Raw genomic sequence first — 6000 nt, forward strand, 5'->3', positions numbered from 1 at the left:
TAAACCAACTAAATTCTAACAGACATATACAGAACAATTCACCCAACAGCAGCAGAAAGCAAATTCTTCCATAGTGCACATGGATCATTCTCAAGGATAAGCCACATACTGTCACAAAGAACATCAACAAATCATATCTTGTATCTTTTCTAAATGCAATGAAATGAAGCTACAAATCAGGAACAGAGGGAGAAATTGAAAATTCACAGGCATGTGGAAATTAAAGAAGAAACCACAAGAAAATTAGGAAATACCTTGAGACAATGAAAACAAAACACAACTTACCAAAACATACGGGATGCAGCAATGGCAGTGCAGAGAAGAAAACTTAATAGTTCCAAATATTTACATTAAAAAAAAGAAAGATCTCAATTCAGAGACCTAACCTCAAAACCAGAAGAACTAGACAAACAGAACAAAGTAACCCCACAATGAGCAGAAGGAAGGTAATAACAAAGATTACAACAGAGATAAATGAAATAGAAAATGAAAAAACATAAAATCAACCAAACCAAAAGATGTTTCTTTGAAAAGATCAATAACACTGATAAATCTTTAGCAAAAATTACAAGGAAAAATAGAGAGAGGACTAAACTAAAATCAGAAATGAAAGAGGGAACATTAATACCAGTGCCACAGATACAAAGATGATGAAAGGACACTATGAACTGTATCCCAGTAAATCAGATAACCTAGATCAAATGGACAAATTCCTACAAACATGCATAAACTACTACTACATTGGCTAGAAAAGAAACAGAAGAGCTCAATAAATCAATAACAAGTAAAAAGATTGAATCAGTAATCAAAATTCTCCCCAAAATAAAAGCCCAGTACAAAATGCTTTTCCAAAGTGAATTTTCCCAAACATCCCAGGAAGAATTAACAGCAATCTTGCTCAAACTCTTCTGAAATACTGAAGAGGAGGGTCACTTCCTAATTCATCCTATGTGGCAAACATCACCCCAATATCCAAGACATACAGTTTTACCAAGAAAAGAAAATTACAATTTTTATCCCCTATAAATATAAAGGCAAAAATCCTCAGCAAAATACAGCAAGCTGTACTGAACAGCACAGTAACAAAATTCTACACATGATCAAGTGGGTTTTATCTTAGGTATGCACAAGTGGTTAAACATAAGAAAATCAATTAATGTAATTGACCTCATTAATAATAAAATGAAGGAAAAAAACACATCATGATCTCAATTGACATAAAAAAGGCATGTGACAAAATCCTGCATCCTTTCTTGGTAAAACACTCAAAAACCTAATAATAGAAGAAAGCATGATTAAGGGCACATATGAAAAGCCCACAGCTAACCATCTTACTTAATGGTGAAAAACGGAAAGCTTTCCCCTAAGATGAGGAGCAAGACAAAGATGCCTACCGTCTCCACTATTATTTAAAATTGAACTAGAAGTTCTAGTCAGAGCAACCACGCAAGAAAAAGAAATAAAGGAAGAAGTAAAACATTCACTATTTGCAGGTGACATGATCCTATACGTAGAAAGTCCTGAAAAATCCACAACAAAACTAGTAGAGTTAACAAAAGGATTTGGCAAAGGGATGGGGGTACAAGACCAATACACAAAATGCAGTAGTGTTTCTATACACTAATAATGAACAATCTGAAGAGGAAATTAAGAAAAATTTCCATTTACAAAAGCAACTAGATGAATCAAATATCTAGGATACAAATTAACTAAGGACATAAAGGGCTTTTACACGGAAAATTAAAAAACACTGCTGTAAGAAATCAAATAGAAGGATATTCCATGTTCATGGACTGGAAGAATATTATTAAAATGTCAATTCTACCAAAGCATATACAAATTCAACTCAATTCCAGTTAAAATTCTAACAGCCTTCTTTGCAAAAAAGGAAAAGCCAGTGATTATATTATATGGAAGGGTATGAGATCCCAAACAGCTGAAACCATCCTGGAAAAGAACATATTTGGAGGACTCACATTTCCCGACTTTAAAACTCATTACAAAGCTACCATAATCAAAATGGTGTGGTGTTGGCACAAGGACAGACATATAGAGTAACAGAATTGAGGGTTCAGAAAAATAAACTCTCTCATCTATGGACAACTGATTTTTGAAATGGGCCCTAAGTCTACCTCATGGCCAAAGAATAGTCTCTTCCATAAATGGTGCTGAGGAAACTGGATATCCATATACAAAAGAATGAAGGTGGACCCCTACCTCATGCCATATACAAAGATTAACCTAAAATGGATCAGAGACTTAAATAAAAGAACCAAAACTATAAAACTACTAGAGAAAAACAGGGAAACATTGTGTTAGGGAATGGCTTTTTAGATATTATACCCAAAACACAAGCAATAAGGGAAAAAAATAGATAAACGGTACTCCATCAAAATTTAAAACTTTTGTGCATGAAAGGAGTTTATCATGGAAATAGAAAGATAATTTGCATAATGGTAAAAAAATGTGGAAATAACTAATAATGATTCAAGATCTAGAATATATAAAGAAATCCTACAACACAAAAATGAGAAGACAAACAGCCCAATTTAAAAACAGGCAAAAGATTTGAACATTTCTTCAAAGATATATAAATAGTCAATAAATAGATGAAAAGATGCTTATTATCATTAGCCATTAGGGAAATGCAAATCAAAACCACAAACTGCCTATTTCCCATCCCCTAGAATGGCTACTATTAAAAAAAAACAACAACAGAAAAGAAGTGTTGGAGAGAATGTGGAGAAACAGGAAGAGTCATTCATTGTTGGTAGGAATGTAAAATAATGCAGCCGCTGTGGAAAATAGTCTGGTGGATCCTCAGAAAGTTAAGTTTAGAAATACCATATGATTCAGCAATTCCACTTCTAGGTATATACCCCAAGAATTGAATGCAGGTACTCTAAGATATCTTTTCACACTGATGTTCAAAGCAGCATTATTCACAATTGCCAAAAGATGGAAGCAACACAAGTGTCCATCAGCAGATGAATGATTAAACAAAATATGGTATGTTTATCCATTATAGTGGAACATTAGATAGTTGTAAAAAGGAATGAAATTCTGGTTCATGGTATAACAAGGACGAACCTTGAACACGTCATGTCGAGTGAAATAAGCTAGAAACAGATGTACAAATAGTATATGATTTAGCTTAAATGAAATACCTAGAATAAGCAAATTTATGGAATTTTTAAACTACAGTGCAGGTTACCAGGGTCGGGGTGGGAGCTGGGAATGGGGAAGTCATGCTTAATCAGTAAAGCGTTTCTGGATGGGAGTATGGAAAAATTTTGGTAATGTTTGGTCATGATGGTAGTACAATATTGTGAATGTATTTAACATCACTAAATTATACATTTTGAACGTGGTTATAAGGGAAAATTTTGGGTTGTAATATATTCCCCGAATAAAAAATTAAAAAAAGCCATAAAACCATATAACACAAACAGTGAACACTAATGTGAACACTAAGGTGAACTATAGATTGTGGTAAATAGTATAATTACAATATTGTTTCATCAACTGTAACAAAGGTGCCACATTAATGTAAAATGTTAATAGAGAAAACTGTGCATGAGGGGGGTTAAATGGAGACTCTCGGTATGATTTTTCTGTTAACCTACAACTTCTCCAATTAAAAAAAAAAAGTTTAAAAAAATGCGGTATGAAAACTTGATGCCATGGAAAAATCTCCTCTTACAAAACACAAACAGAAAGTGTCACTGTAATTTTTAAAACTATTTAATTTACATGACTCTCAATGGAGAATCACCAGAATTTCTTCTGACGTTATATACTTACGATATTACCATCAACCAAATTTGATAATAGTAACCTGTACAAAACAGAACTTGAGAGGGAGAGATTGGCACACCCTCGGTTCATGTAGGAATAGGGTGAAGACCAGCATATTTTGGCTCTTACACATCAGAGACAGAATCAGCTATATAATGTGCCAAGCCCAGTAAAAATGAAAATGCAGGGACCCCTTGCTGGAAGACTATTAAGTATTTCAACATGCCAAAAGCAGAGCATTAAATCAAGCACGATTCCCTTCTAAGGGTGGAACCCTATGAGGCTGTCCAGGTTGCGCACCACGAAGCTGACATGGTATAAAGAAGTGCTTCTATAATGACCCTCTTAACACAGGCATTTCTTCACAATCCAACACACAACATAGATGAATCTTCATTCATGAATGAAGACAGCTAGGAATTCAGTGTAGAACAAAGAAAATTGAACCTGTAATGAGAAGACCTCTAGTTACTCTGAAACTAAAACTTTGACAAGACCCCTAAATTCCAAGACACGAACTGATAGAATCAACCTTTCCTACTTACATTTTTAAGTAGTCACAACAATGAAATGAGCTCTTCACATCACACAGATGTTATCACAGAAGTTAATGTGTTCAAATTTTAAAGACATTGAAAACTTGGAGGTTGAGGAAGTGGAGTTCACCTAAAATAGGGCTTATATTTTTATACTTTCACCTTCAAAGTTTAACGAGTGTTCACTTCCCATCAACAGTTTCTGAGCAAAAGAAAGCCATGCCGATTCCATGGTCATCATCAGAACATCTACTACAGCATTGTGCAACTAAAACAGTGAGAGTCGTATAATTTAAAACTTGCTAGCAGCCACATCAAATAAAGCAAAAATAGATACAATTCATTTAAAACATATATTTTATTTAACCCAATATATAAAACATATTATCCTTTCAGCATTTAATCAACATAAACATTATTGAGAATTTCTATTTTTTTTGTACCAAGACTTGGAAATCCAATGTGTATTTTACACTGCAAACTCTCTCAGCCCCACGTGGCTAATTGGACAGTGACGATCTATAATACTAAGCGAACAAAGTTAGCCAATCAACCTTTCACATCCTTTTTTTCTTCTTTCTTTCTTACCACGGCATATTACAACAGCAAGTTTCAAATTCCCACCCCCACCAGCTTCATGGATCTGCACTATACAAATTCAAATTTTCCCTTAAAATGTAATTATACAAAAGGCCTGCAACTGCAGTCATTTGTTAAGAAATGTAGCAATGCCCATGGCATACGCGACTGGCTTTACTCGTCATCTTAAGAAATTTTAATTACTCGTATTTGAAGAGATCAGAGCTAAATGCCCGGGTGGTAGGCCCTTTAAGAAGTATTTAATAGTGTACACTGGAGCAGGGCTTGTTAATATTCCGGGTAAACCAACACTCTGAGGAGACTCCCACGCTCCAGACACCTGGCTCAGTCTCTAGTCAAAGGCGGCGACGCGGTTCTGAACAAACCCGCCGAGGCGCAGGCTGAAGTGCAGCCCGCCGCGCCCCCGAGGAGGTCCCCGCGCGCCCTCTGGCCGCTCGCAGCCCCCGGCCCCCTGAGGCCCAGCGTGGTTATCCCGCAGAGGGGAACGCAAATCCCCGGAGCTCAAGCGCCCGCACCGTTCAAATGGGTTTATCCAAGCCCGTCACGGCGGCCGGAGCTCCCGAGCCTTCGCCCCCGGCCTCACCGCTGGAAGCGCGGACAAGTGGCCCGGGCCGCACTCACTGACCTGAGGTGGCAGCGGGGCCGCTGCACAGCCACTTCCGGGCTGGTCGCCGCCCCTCCCGCCGCGGGAGCCGGCACGCGGGCAAGATGGCGGCGGCGCGGCTAGTAACCGGGGCCACACGGCCAGGGTTCACGAGACCAAAGCCGCATCTCGAGGCCGCGCCAACCACGCCTGGGCCTCGGAAGGTGGGTTCTCGACGCACGAGTCCCGCCCCACCCTCGCCCAGGGAATCGCCCCGCCCTTAGGCGGGGCGGAGCCGCTGCCTGGGAGGCCCCGCCTTCTGGCCGAGCGCCCCTGCCTTCCCTGCAGGCCCTGTCCCGCCCGTAGAGCCCGCCGGTGGAAACTGGGAGTCTTGGACTTGGATTGCACCCCAGAGCCCCTTTTTATCGATTTCAAAATCAACTCACACACTTAAGCACGTTCAACAAATTTTAGTTTTTATTA

At 38.7% G+C, this 6000-nt stretch overlaps 1 protein-coding gene across 3 annotated transcripts in view; it reads right to left on the bottom strand.

Moving 5' to 3' along the window:
* Positions 1–5762, bottom strand: part of MIOS (meiosis regulator for oocyte development) — a 61966-nt gene extending 56204 nt beyond the window's left edge. For 2 of the 3 annotated variants that reach the window (XM_077123084.1, XM_077123065.1), the window contains exon 1: positions 5560–5762. The gene's annotated coding sequence lies outside the window, so the exon portion shown is untranslated. Of the gene's footprint in view, positions 1–5449 lie in introns of all 3 variants that reach the window. The other variant, XM_077123077.1, reaches the window with a different exon arrangement.
* Positions 5763–6000: the final 238 nt, after the last annotated feature.

Source organism: Tamandua tetradactyla, chromosome 1 (genome assembly GCF_023851605.1).
Source record: "Tamandua tetradactyla isolate mTamTet1 chromosome 1, mTamTet1.pri, whole genome shotgun sequence".
NCBI classification, from domain to species: domain Eukaryota; kingdom Metazoa; phylum Chordata; class Mammalia; order Pilosa; family Myrmecophagidae; genus Tamandua; species Tamandua tetradactyla.